Here is a 15,613-nt window from a genome sequence, read left to right on the forward strand (position 1 = left end):
AGGGCGTTACATCCTACCAACCTTAACAGAAATTTCGTCCCGAAATTTGTTATCATCAAGTAAAGAGTTCAGGGTACAATTCCATCTTCTTGTCCTCATTTCCATGCCTATGATTTTCCCAAAGTACTTTCACACAATCAACAGATTTATTTCTCACATTCTGGATCTTTCGGTCCAAAATAGAGTGGTGTCTCTCCTCGTAGCTCAAATCTGGATTCAATACGACTTCTTCAAAACGGATCACGTGCTTTAGGTCGAACACGTATTTCTGTAGCTGCGACACATGGAAAACGTTGTGCACTTTTCCAAGGCTTGGTGGCAGCGCCAATCGATATGGGACGGGGCCCACTCCTTCAAGAATTTCGTAAGGCCCAATAAATCGCGACTTCAATTTACCCTTTACGCCAAATCATGTTATCCCTTTCGACGGGGATACTTTCAGGAAAACTTTGTCGCCAGTTTGGAATTGTAAGTCGTTTCGTCGGACATCCGCGTATGATTTCTGTCTGTCTTGAGCTTCTTTTTTTTTCTTTCACGAATTTGCCGAACGGTTCCTACCATTTCTTCAACTACACTTTCTTCCGTATAATGCCTCATACGGTGCCATGTGTATCGTTGCCTGAAAAATGTTGTTGTATGCGAACTCAATCAATGATAGTGCTCACTCCCAACTTCCTCCTCGGTCAAGTAACACGGCTCTCAACATATCCTCGAGAGTTTGGATCGTTCTCTCGGACTGTCCATCGGTTTGCGGGTGAAATGCTGTGCTGAAGTTCAATTTAGTTCCAAGCTTTTTCTGTAGACTTATCCAAAATCTTGAGGTGAATTTTGGGTCACGGTCGGACGTGATAGTCACTAGGACTCTATGCAATCGAACTATTTCCCTTATGTAAATTTGAGCTAGCTTGTTGGACCCATAGCTTATGAGAATCGGTATGAAGTGCGCACTCTTGGTAAGTCGATCTATAATTACCCAAATGGCAGTGTTCCCTCGCAGAGTACTCGGCAATCCCGTCACGAAATCCATGGCGATGTGCTCCCATTTCCACTCAGTAATCTCTAGTGGTTGTAACTTTTCGTACGGTCGTTGATGTAGAGCCTTCACTTGCTGGCAGACTAACATCTCTCAACAAATGACGCTATATCCTTCTTCATGTCATTCCACCAAAAGGACTTCTTCAGATCTTGATACATTTTCGTACTTCCTGGGTGAGCGGTGTAAGGAGTCTTATGTGCTTCACTCATAACTTCGTTTTTGTGTTCCTCGTTATTTGGTATACATATTCTTCCTTCGAAAGTAAGGGCATTGTCACCTTTTTCACCAAAATTCCCAGATTCGTCGGTTCACACTTTTACCCGAATTTCTTCCAATTTCACATCCATCCGTTGTGCTTCAATGATGCTCGACCTTAGATCAGGTTCAACAACTAAGGTGGCGATTCGGGCTTCCACTGTTTCAGGTGCCCTCACCACTTTCAAACGCATCTTGCTAAACTAGCTAATCAGGCTTTCTTCCTTGGTGAGAAAAGTAGCCAGTTAGGAATGGTCTTTCCAGCTCAAAGCATATGCCACTACATTTGCTTTGTCGGGGTGGTAATTGATGTCACAATCGTAATCCTTCACCAACTCGAGCCATCTTCGTTGCCGCATGTTCAAATCTTTCTGCTCGAAGAAATACTTCATGCTTTTGTGACCCGTAAAACTCTAATCCAGCAACAATTTCACTCAACAAATAAATTCTCGGACTTCGTAATAAATATTTCATTAATTGCAAGTACTTTAGGGTTCAAAAATTAGGTTTAGAAAAACAGGGCGTTACAAATTTGGTGATGTTAAATCTATTTTTGAATTATATCATAATTTTTGTTTTGATTTTTAATGCCATTGGAATCATCTTAAGCAATAATGTATGGAAAACTCTTAAATTTTATGACAATAATGAAAAATAGACATTTTGCATAGTCAATATCAATAAAAGTAAAATATGAGTAAATGATAAGTTATAAGTATTTTCTTTGTAAATAAACTTATTTATAATAAAATTATAAAAATAAATATTATTTCAGATAAAAATAAAATAAAAATGACACAACTATAATTTAGAATTAATAAACTAAATAATACTTTTTTTACAAATAGAGTTCTTAAGAATAAGTAATGTTTATACACTAATAAAATTTACTATTTTTATGGTGTCAATTTTTTTTTACTATTTTTATCAAATGTATTATTATATAAGTTTATAGTATATTTACAATTTTAGACCCATACAATAATATTATTTTTTATTTTAAATAAATATTTATATTTTAATGAAAATAAAATGGACCGTGCATAGCCAATATCAATTAAAGTAAAATATGAGTCAATATCAATAAAAGTAAAATATGAGTAAATAATAAGTTATATATATTTTTTGTGTAAATAAACTTATTTATAATGAATTATAAAAATAAATATTATTTCAGATAAAAATAAAATAAAAATGACACAGCTATAATTTAGAATTAGTAAACTAAATAATATATTTTTTACAAATAGATTTCTTAAGAATAAGTAATATTTATACGCTAATAAAATTTACTATTTTTATGGTGTCAAAATTGTTTTTTACTATTTTTATCAAATGTATTAGTGTATACGTTTATAGTATATCTATAATAATATTATTTTTTTATTTTAAATAAATATTTCATATTTTTGATGAAAATAAAATGAATCTTGCATAGCACGGATGTGATACTAGTTTCAATAAAAATACAGTCATAGGGCTTAATACGATTTATTTTGAAATAACATCTTTAGATCATCCACATCCACGCTCTTTGGCAAGAGTATGGACGTGGGCTCGGACCCACTTTTATTCATTTTTTACTCCATACTCTTCTGCAAGAGCACAACACCCACATTCATGCTCTTTCGCAAGAGCATGATCAAGGGTCCCACCATTCTATTATTCAATTTAAATACTTCAATTACTAAAAACATTTCTCCAATATTAAAATGCATTAAAAATATCAGAAATACTATTATAAATTACTAAAAATTTAAAAACCACATAATTAAATTCCTAAAAATTAAAAATTACATAATTAAAATCTTAAAAATTGAGGTTGAGAGAGTTGTTTGGTGTAGTGTGATTTTTTTTGTATTGAAATTGAGGTATTTATAGATAAAAGTGTGAATTTTGGGATAAAAATAATGAAAAAATAAATTAAAAGTGTGGAAAAAATAGATATATTTTATTGGCAAGTGAGATTTTTTTTTATTTTATTAAATCTGAAATTTTCAGATATTTTCGAATTTTTTTTATAAAAAAATGATAAATCAATCACCAATCAGAGCATGCACGTCGGTTGCTCGTGCTGTTGACGTCGGCACGACGGTGCTCTTGCTATCGAACACGGCCAGCCGACGGCAAGAGTGCAGCGGTGAGCATGGCGGCTGCTCTGGCGGAATAGTAGCGCTGCAGATGCTTTAAGTCCAATTTCTTCCTCCACTTTTGCAGCGCGGAATACCACTCCAGCCGTAGATGTGCACAATTATACCCAAATTAAATCCCAATTTAGCCACAGATTTATGGTGAAGAATTGCAATTAAATCCTGTTGAATTCCCAATCAATTCACCAATTTATGGCGGCGAAGGCCACAGTGACGACGACACACTGAATCGGCGGGGCAACGAAGAATGGCGACGGCGAACCGGTTTTGTGCTACTTCTCCCAATTGAGGCGGGCCTCATTTTTTTCCCATTTAATTACAGATGGGCCAAGTGATTTAATTTAGATTTGGGCTGGCAGTTTTATGAGGGAAGTTGGCTGGTTTTAATTAATTGATGGGCTGCGAATTTTAAATGTTTTTGGATAGAACTGTTTTTAGTTAAATGTCTTGGGCCGAGATTAGTTATTACTCCGTTCAATTATAGTTGAGTCATCTTTCCATTTCGGGAAGTTCCCTCATAGTTGAGTCATTTCCATATATAGTAACATTTTTTTCTCTTTCTTACTTTACTCTCTCTTACTTTATTCACTTTTTACTTGATTATCTCTACTTTTTTCTCTTTTACTTTTTTATCTATTTATTTAACACACTCAACATCATTTTCTTAAACTCCGTGCAAAAAAAATTCGCCTCAACTATAAGGGTGCAAAGGGAGTACAACTTTGGGAGCATCAGTGAATAATAAAAATTCGTGAGACACGAGCCTTCCTAAAATTTCTTAAGGTTAACTATGAAATAATGGAATTTAGTTAGTGCATGCATTCTAATTAGATGTGTTCTCGATTTGATAAATGTGTTATTACTTTTATTAAAAAGAGGAATATTTTTCCACGAGACATTTAAGGTCGGAGTACGGTAGTCCGAGTAAAGAAAACTCTTTAAGCGACCAAGGTAAGCTTTCTTATAAATAAATAAAATAATTTTCAAGTATGCTTTTAGTTGTTTAAATTCTTAGTATTTGTTTTTAATAAAAAAACACCGAGCGTGGGTGAGGGGTATAGACAGACCCCCAACTCGCAAATAAACTAAAAATATATCGATCCAAAACACAATTCAACCATAAGTGACTTGAACCCAAGAACAGAGCACGAACTAAAAACAAGAAGCTAACAAGTCGCGTACAACCATGATATCAAAAACCAAACAATAACTAGAATAAGCAAAAGAAAAACTAAGTAAAACAAATTTCCAGGAAAGGCTATCAAAATAGTAGTGGCAATACATCAAAAGCATAAGTTAGGTTAGCCCAAACTGATCCATCCAAGAACCTTCAGATACCGAGACGTAGAAATTGAAGGTGTAGAAAGGACATTGACATCAACTAAGCCTTCAAGGTGGAGAGTTATTGGTATTGATTGTTGAATTGTTGTGGGAGGTTTTGTGGTTTGAAAGAATTGAGTTTATGGAAGGAAGAAGGCCCAAAGCTCATTTCAGTTGAGGAGCTTCAAGGGCAGTTAGATCTGATTTTGATTGGATTATTTAATCTGAACTGTAGGATTGAAACTAGTTGTTAGGTTATTGATTTGTTTAAAATGTATTTAGTTGTTTCATATTAGGTTAGAGTTTTCTTTGTGTTTTCAGCTCGATCGAAATCCGATCGTTTGTTTATTCGTTTAACACAACACACCAATTGATCAATACAAGTTTTATCTTCCATTTTAATTCTACTTCTTAAATCAACTACTTCCGATTTGCACCAACAAGTGCAATTGTATATATACTACTCCCTCCGTCCCAACTAATTTGAGTCGTATTCCTTTATGGGATGTCCCAACTAAGTTGAGTCATTTCATTTTTTAACTAAAAACAAAACATCCAATCACTTTTACTTTTTCTCATTACTTACTTTACTCTCTCTTTATCTTTTTTACTTTATTCTTTTCTCCTACTCCCTCCGTTCCATAGTAATGAAGACGTTTCTTTTTGGCACGGAGATTAAGAAAAATTGTGTTAGGTGAGTTAAATAAAGGGAGAATAAAGTGGAAAATGAAGAAGGTAGAGAGATGAAGAGAAAAAAAAAAGTAAGAGAGAGTAAAGTAGGTGTGGAAAAATGTGTTGACTTTTACTAAAAAGGGAAATGACTCTATTACTATGGAACGTACCAAAATAGCAAAATGACTCTATTACTATAGAACGGAGGAAGTACGTTCCAACACAATTTATTAATCTCCATGCCCAAAAGTTTTGTATCAACTTAGTTGGAACGGAGGGAGTATTACACATTGTTACTCGCAAATGTCCTCTTTCACATGTCTTCACTCACCCTATCCCCTCTTTATATCTTCATGTTTTTCTCTGATGCACCCACTCTCGCTCTCTCATTTGGTGCACCCCACTCTTGATCCACCAATACAACTGATAAACGCGTATTTCTATATATTGGTCCTTTGATGTGCATAATGTCAAGCCTTTTATCTCGAATCCTTAGTTTTCAACCAATTACATGACTATTGGGAGTTTAACGAGTTTGTTAAAGATAGATACTAAATGATAATTTTATAAACGGTGAGTTATTTTCGGGTAAATGCCTTAAACGAGGGGTAAAATATATCCCTCTGTCCCATAAAAATATAGACATCGTGGACAACTTATATCTTAATGCCAAATTTATAAAGTATGAGAGAGATAAAAAAAATTGATTGTAGTATTGTTAGTGACAAATGAGACCCAAAAAGATAAACTTTCCAAAAATATTAGTAGACTAATTTTACGCGATGAACTAAAATGGCATAAGGAGACTATTGTTTAAAATCTAAGAAAATGTTTAGGAACTACTCTCATCGGTCCCCATTAAATGTTGAATATTTGATCAGTGTGAGTTTTAAAAAATTGTTTGACTTTGTGAAGAAAAATGAGTGGAAAATGTTTGTGAGTGTTGCCTGACTTTTATATAGGGTAAATGGCCAAAAATAACCAAGAAGTTTTGCAAATTCTCGTCTATCTCACAACTTTCAAAAGTACATATTATAACTTTGATATTTTTCGCAATTGTCCCATAGAAAAAAATTCATTATGTTCTATTTCTTAATTTTATCAACATAATGTGCACATATATAAAAATTAAAGATTTAACTGACTAAACGTATTAAATGAAGTCGTTTAAATAGCTGAATGTTTTGTTTGCCTAATATTTTTTGTTTTCCAAAAGCATGCATAGTTTTATCCAAATAATTTATTATATGACAATTGAGAAAAATGTCAAAATTATGAGATAATTAGTCATTTTTTAAATTTACAGGATAGACTAGAATTTCACTAAACTTTATGTTTTTTTTTGCCGTTTAGCCATTTATATACTCCTTTCGTTTCCTAAAAATAGGAACTTTGGAAACGGCACGAGTTTTTAATGCAAATTGGTAAAGCAAGAGAAATGGAGGAAACAATGAATATAGTAAGAGAGATGAAGAGAAAAAGTAGTGTAATTAGTGTTAGTTGATTGTATGGTCCAATTACTAAAATAGAGAGTTTTTATTTTTAGAAAACTACTAAAAATAAAAGTGTTTTTATTTTTAGGAAACAAGATAAGTATTAGTTTGTGAATTGAGTATATCAGTGGAATATGGATCCACATACTAAAATTAGCAAAAACAAAATGAGATTTTTATTATTCCCTCCGTCCCACAATAAGAGTCAAAATTTGTCATTTCGATCCGTCGCATTTCACTTTTACCATAAATGTTAAGTAGGTCCCACATTCTACTAACTTACTTCACTCACATTATATTATAAAATTAATATAAAAAAGTGGATCTCATATCCCACTAATTTTTCAAACCCATTATTCTTTGTAATATTTCTTAAAAATCCGTGTACATATTAAATATGACTCATATTGTACGAAGGAGAGACTAGAATTCATTCAAATAAGAAAATACGAGGCATTTAATAGATATATTATATATATTACTGTGAATATTTTTTTTATTATTTGAGTATTAGTTTCGGCTGAAACCTATGTGGCTCGGCTTCCTCGCAAAGCCATCATACATTCCAAACTGCTCTATAGTCTATTGAAATTTACGGAATGTTTATAGAAATGCTAAATTGAGAAAGGAAGCTCTTAAAAAAATCAAAGTCTGACCTTCAGGGTATTATGGGCTTATCCGGCAGCAGACTGAGTTTTCAGTTTTATTATTTCATTTTTATAGTACTTCCTCGTCGTCCGTGAAAGATGTCCATTTTTACCATTTTGATCCCTCCATGAAATACTTTTTTTTCATTTTTAGTAAATAGAACTCACTTTTCATTAATTCATTACACTCATGTTCTATAATAAAACCAATATATAATATGGGGTCTCCATTTCACTAACTTTTTCCACTCACTTTTTTTTATATTTTTTTAAACCCGTATCGAGTAAAACATGGACAACATTTTGTGAACGGAGGGATATAGAAAGAGTCAAACATGATTGGCGACTGATCAGCTGATGGGGCCCACCTCCGCAAGAGGACTATTTAAATGTGGGCAGCTTGTTTACAGCTTACTGCTTTCCGAGTATTTTGAAAAAGAAAATGTAGATCTTATATTTATAAATATTACTATTTTTAATGTTAAATTAGTAAAATAAAAAAGAATATGAAAATGAGTAAAATATGAAAAAAAGAACAAAAATAAGAGAGATGGAAAAATAGGGTGCAGTCTGCCTATTAGGGGTGACAAATGTAGGGATTGTGTCATTATCAGGTCTAACTCGAGTTAGACCTGTTAAGAAAATTGTCAATTTGAACATGAACCCGACCTGCTACCCTCAAACCCAAATACGACCTGAATCCGACACAATCCGTTAACAATACGATACAATATGAGTTGATACGACACGAACCCGATGTTACATGATTAAAACCTCATATTACACGATTAAATATAATATTACAAGATTAAACTTTATTTACATGATAAAATCCATTTTCCACGATTTAAACCTTATTTATAAAAAAAATAAAATACTAGAGTAAAGCATGGAGTAAATTTTTTTAAATAATAAAAAATGAAAATAATAGCAATATTATTTCTTAATGGGGTTATTCGCATCCCACTCGAATTCAATCTAAAATTATCAAATTCTTAACTGGTTAACCCAATAAGAATATGAATCCAATAAAACTTGACCCAAATTCATTATTTACATACAAATTTGTATCAGATTATCGTGGCGAATAAAAAATTATCAATCCCATTTCGTGTACCCTTTTACCTACCGTAGAGGAGAAAAAAACACTACTGTATACTGTTGTAGGAGAAACTATAAAAGGTGTTTTTGTAATTAAACTTCAAATAAAAATAAATTATTTCAAAAACATGATATGTTGCATTTTCAATTAACTAATTTTCATCATAAAATGATATTCATACTCTTCTTATATTGAATTTAGGCATAGTGTTTCGCAGAACTCTTTGGAAGGTAAATAATTTTAAGTGACACTCCTCCCATGATAAAAAAAACGGAGCATTTCATGTGCTTTTTTTATGATTATGATTAGTTGTTAAATGAAAAATAAAATAAAAATAAAACAATAAATTAGTAAGAAAATAAAAAATAAAAGTAGAAATAAAAATGTCAATTTTTATCAAAATTATAAATGATCCACCTATCTTGATATATCAATCTACGACTCAAGTAATAGAAGTATAAAACAAGATGGATAAACTTTTGTCAAAATATATAGGAACTTGTTCCAAGCACATCATTGTCGTAAAAAAAATTGATTAATTTTTTGCAACAATTTATACTAAAAAGAATTCCTCAACGTGTTGATGTGACATTATGATTTGCTCATCATACTATTAATTTGATCTTATCAAAACATGCACTCCCTTAGTTGCAACAAGTAGTTAGTCATTTATTTTTAACGAAATTTAAGAAATAATTTTTTAAAGTTAAAAAGGAGAGAAAATAAAACAGAAGAGGGAAAGATAGAGTTAAACAGAAGAATATATAAGTTTTCGTAAAAAAAAACTATCTTGAATCCGTGTACATATTAAATATGAGTATTTCCATTAATTATAAATATCCTAATAACAAAAGGCACGAAAAATAGTTAAAATACTATTTTTATGAAAGAAAATGAGGTGGGTTCCATTATATCTGGCTGTAACGGATCGCTTTCATTGGACCCGCATCGGAGCCCATTAAAGCTACTTTCATTAAGCAGGGCCCAGCCCACGGAATCTATGAACGAGTTCACATGGTGTGTCTGCTTGTACAAAATGTTTGGAATAAAACCTACTATTCGGAAAAAATAAATCGATTTTTTTCGACCTACTAATTATTTTATTTGTTCTCGTTTGTCAATTTCAGAGATTTACTAAATTAAGTATAGTACTTTTTTTCTTTGCAATGATAAAACAGAGATAAGAATTTAATTATGTAGGGGGACTAGTAACACATATAAGTGTATATATAAGATAATATATATGCCTTCATAAAACTAATTTTCAAAGGCCGGAAACAAAATCACATTTTCAATAAATATAAATATTGGAAGTATCATGATTTCAATTTGTCAAATTTTTGAGTTATCAGCGGAAAAATATTCTTACTTTGACATAATTTTGGAGGATATGCACTAAAAAAACCTTTCATTTCACAAAATATTTTATTGCTATTGTTTTAAAAAATTTATACTAGTAGTACTTATTTACAAATGGGAAAGAGTTTCGCCGAAGCTCATCTAATTTTACTTTTCAAAATAATTTTCAATGAAATTAATCTGTCTGTTTGGTAAGGAACAGAAGAAATATGAAGTCTCTGATAATTATTATTATTATTATTTTCATTTGATGTTTTATATGAACACCCACCTCCCACTATTAGATTAATCTATTGGAATTTTTATTTTTAAGCAAGTGTCCCTTCATGGTAGGAACTGAGCTGGGTTAAGGGATCTTAACTAATCTAATTTACTTGTACTAACTCGTATTATTATATTAAATACGGAGTAGGGTTTTTATTTATTTATTTATTGTTGATTTTGGTGGTTGAGTTAAGAAATTAATCTTTTTTATCGATAAACGATTATAAAGTTGAAGGTCGTATCATAATGGATTCGAGCTCAAAATTTTTGGCCGGGTGCTAGTTACTAGATTATCGATAAACGATCATAAAATTGAAGGTCGTAACATAATGGTCCGGGCTCAAACTTTTTGGTTACTAGTAGGCTAATATATGCACACGAATTAAAAAAACAACTTTTTATGTAGAAATTTCTATTTGCATAGTATTACTATCAACTGGAGGCTTGGAACCTTTTTAGCAAGTGGTGTGCAAAATAGTGTGACTTGCTCCTAATATAGTGATTATTTGATCTACTTAGTAAATATGTGACTTTTTATAAGTGGAAAAGTCGTCATTTTGGCTAAACGATCATGCCTGTTTGCTAGATAAAAACTTTGGATATACATACACATTTTTAAAATTTGGATAAAAACATCTGATACAATGATTTTCACCGTTTCCAACAATAATCTTTCTTTTATTGAAGAAAAATAATATTATCTTCGTCATTAATATTTCTAGTTTGTCATTTTAATATGTCTGTATTAAAAATCCAATTTACTTTTTACTATAAATAATAGAGAGAATTACAATTTCAATCCCTAGATAATATACTAATATCATATGTTGTCCATATTTTTTAAAAGAGTGAATTACATTAATAGTCCCTGATCTTGTCAAAAAATGCACTAATGGTCCCAAAAAATTTTTTATAGCCTTTTTGTCCCTAGAAATTACATTTTTGGTACCTGACAATCTTTTATACCCCTTCACATTTGAAAAATCTTCTAAAATCTAAATGCAATGGAGGGCATTTTCGGTATTTAGAAATTACAATTTTGGTATCTCTTCAATTATACAATTTTTTTGGACATACACAAAAGCACCTTTTGAATTAATTCACTTATTTTTTTAAAATAATTACTTGAATAACGTATAAATTAAACTTTATAATGAAAAAGTTACTATAGCTTACTTTAATATTTTTAGTAAAAAATGTTACTTGCAAGAGTTCGCTTTAATTTACATTAGATATAATTCACTTAAATTTTAATTATTTTACTTAAATAATATTTTTTACTATACTATATTTTAATTAGCGTAATTAAAATATTTATTTTCACTTAAGTATAGGTAGTAAGAGTAGTGATCTAGGGAAACCACTACTTAAATGCATAGAGAGAGAATACGAATTTAGTTCACTATAAGAGTGATTTAGTTCACTCCTTCATGTAGGGAACTAAATCACTTTTATAGTGAACTAAATACTTCACTATAATGGTGTTTTGGTTCACTCCTTACTGTAATGAACTAAATCACTCTTATAGTGAACTAAATCGCTCATATAGTGAACTAGATTATTTTGATCTAATGGCTAAGATTTGTTCTCTAGTTATACACTTAATATTAGTTATACTTTGATCATCTCCCTAGGGAGTATTATTTAAATAATATTTTTTAAATGAAAAATTATTATAGTTTACTATAATATTTTTTTTCTTCTCAAATTTAAAAAATTTAAGTTGAATTTTCTATAGTTCCCTTTAATATTTTTATTAAAAAAATGTAACTATTAAATTTAATTTTTTCTTCGCAAATATACAGATTGATTGAGTTGTATAATAAATAATATTTAATTATAAAAATAAATAAATCATAATTTAAACATTTGGTTTATTATTAAAATTTTTGCAATCATAAAGCATCAAATATTATTTAATTGAGGGTTTAATTGAGTTTTTAAAAGAAAATGATTATGGAAGAAAAAACAATAAAAATTAAAGGGAGAGTAGAAAGGTTTAAAATGCCCCCCAAACATTAAATATTCACACTAGTGGTGCCTAAGGTTACTTTAGTCTTATTGTACTAAAAATGATATAAAAAGTTTTTAGGGACTATTGGTGCATTTTTTGACAAATTCAGGGACTATTAGTTTAGTTCACTCTTTTTAAAAATATCACAAGGTGTTTGTAGACATTGATATAATATCAATAAAGGACTTTTTAACTATTTCATGAATTATTTGCCCCTTTAAATATTTTTTGACCTTAAGGGTATCTATGGGAGAGAACTACTCCATCCGTCCCAATAAATATGAAACATTTGCTTTGCGGCACGAAATTTTATGCTGTGTTGTTTTGTGAGTTAAAGCAGAGAGAGTAAAGTAAGACAGAAGGAAAAGTAGAGATAAAGTTATTTCTATATTAAGAAACGTTTCAATTTTAATGTGACAATCCAAAAAGAAAAATGTTTCATTTTTAATGGGATAGAGGGAGTACATTTTTAGTTCCTAAACTTTGCTATATTATTATTTGCGACCCCTATTCTTTAAAAATTATCACACTGTCTCTAATCTTTGAGTAATATCGATGGATTGAACTTTTGCACTTTTTAAGACTAAAATGCCCTTTGTCCTTTAAAGGCTATTTTTGTCAAATTTCTTTTATTTTTTATTTTTGCACGTCAGTAGTTCCTAGACTTTGCATTTTGTACGCCAATAGTCCGTGGACTTTAAAAATATAAAAGGTAGTCAATGGACTAAGGTGTAATCACTTTTTCAGTATTCATCACAATTTTGCACCATAAATACCCCAAATGCATTGAGGTCATTTTTGGGCTTTCATAAAAATGAGATATATTAGTGATGTATAAGATATTTTCTCTATCTCTTTAGTATTGGATATAATATTTTTCTTATAATTTAATTTTCTAAAATAATATTTTTCACTTCACTATTTCAATCACTTTATGTCAAAGCTTTTTTCTCTATCTTTTTCTTAAATTTTTAGAAAGTAAAAATTTAAAATAAAAAATCTTATGAAATTTTTAAATACATTAATTATAAAAATTAAAACTAATAAGTTATGTATCTTTAAGTTTCCGCTTATTTACCTACTAAATTCATCATAAGGAAATAGTGTTAAGTAATGGTGTTTGTTTTTAATTGATAAATTGATCATAAGCAGATAGTGTTAAACCCTTTAGAGAATATTCCTATATAAATGAGTATTTTACTATAGAATGTAGTACCGCAGATTAAATTGCGCGGATTTTCTGCATAAATTATACTACTGATTAAAAATATCTAAATAAAAAATACTAAAGTACATAAAATTGTAGAACTTTTTTTTAATATAATCTCGGCACCGGTTAGAGCTAAATAGAGATGACCACATAAATATTTAAATCTATAGGTCATATCTTTGGATGCTCTAAAATGACATATTAACCACAACATCAAATGATTCAAATCCTTGATTTTGCCCCTTTAATAAAATCTTCCACCCAAGTACATAAATTAATTATGCTAGTCACTTTCATATTAGCACGATTATTTTTAATTAAGTACTCCGTATCAAATTGATTAATCCGATTTCACTATCATGTATTAAAATATTATATCGTCATGACCAGGTCTTGTTATTAATTAATTGAAATTCTGTGTGAATATCAATAAGACAATATGTGCGATACCCATGAATTAACTATTCAAAATGTCTACATCGGAAAAGAATACATAAAGAAATCGATCTATACCTAATTAAATTCATATAATCCTATATGTTAAATCTTAAGTAATTATATCGCATATATATGTATTATAACCTTTCAAGAGAGTTGGTGACTCATTACTAATACAGTATCAGAGTGAATCTAAGTTGATATTTTTTTTTCTTTTATCTTATCAATCTTACTTGTAAAAGTTTGGCCCAAAGATGCGAGGGCGTGTTAAAAATAGCATAAACTCATATGTGGAAGTTTGATGTCCATTGCGACCGAAAACATAGAGAGGTGTTAAAAATATGTTAAATATTATTCCATGTTGACTTAATAATTAATCATGTCTCAATATAATGTGAATAACCTCTCTTTATGTGATAATTTTCTAGTTTGCCTCTTAGTATTAAAATGAAATCTAATCATAGCTTTTTAATGGTATTATTTGTTTTATCGAAAATTTTCCTGATCAGCCTTTTCCATTCATCATTCAAATAAATAGCAACCATTGCCAATCAGATCCAAATTACACGATTTAGCTTAAGTTAATTAAATAGCTCAATAAAATAAGACAGAGTAGACCTATCCAAAAGCAAAATTAATTTACAAAAATAATACTAGGTTATTAAGTACACATTTTATATTTTAGGAGAGGAGTAGTAATGTTTTATAGGAGAGGCTTTATAGGAGAGGAGTAGTAATGTTTCCTAAACATGTTATATTATAAAAAGATAAATTAAACAAATTATTAAGTACACATTTTTTGCATGTCACTGTTAAAGGATACAATCATCGAAATGGAAAAAAAGACAAAAAGAGAAAGTGAAATAACTAAATTTGATGCCTATTGGTTGTGCTAAAAGCCCCATCAAATGCGCGAGTGTACAAAGTGGAACATGCCACCTATTACATAGCTGCCTCGAACTATCAAATTAATTTAAGTTAAAGCAATCTTAGTTTTTATTTATTAGAACTAACAATTTTAATGGCTCAATGATAAAGTACTAGTATAAAGTAATAAAAAAATATTTACTACTAATAAATTAAGCAAAACTAAACCAATCATCTTGTCAATCACCTATGGAAACTTGATTTAGTTAGTGCAGTACTATGATTATTTAATTCACCCAGTAAATGTTTTAAGAGTGAACTACATAAAAGACCCCTAACTTTTCGCCTTGTAACAGCAGACACCCCTAACATTTAAAAATCACTACACAGGTATCTAACAAAATATATAATCACAAACAGTGCATATTTTGCCATTTTTCGGACGAAAATGGTATTATAGTCCATTTGGCTGCATAGCTTCTGACTCTATCTGCACATCTTGACTGATTTCTCAGAGCTGTCTCGTCAAACATCAATTCTCTATTTTCCATGTTCTTTGACCTTTCCTTCTCTAAATGATTTCATTATTTCCCTCATTCCACTTCCTTACATTTCATCTTTCCCTCGTCCCACTTCGTTACAATTCATTTTCCCTCGTTCCTCTTCCTTACAATTCATCGTTCCCTCGTTTCATTCCTTTGGTTTTTGTGAAGTTGCCTCTGTAAACATAACCGTGGGTCCGAACTTGTGTTTGTTTTATGTAAGTTCTAAAGGGTAATTTGCACA

This window comes from Salvia splendens, chromosome 16 (assembly GCF_004379255.2).
Source record: "Salvia splendens isolate huo1 chromosome 16, SspV2, whole genome shotgun sequence".
Taxonomy (NCBI): Eukaryota; Viridiplantae; Streptophyta; class Magnoliopsida; order Lamiales; family Lamiaceae; genus Salvia; species Salvia splendens.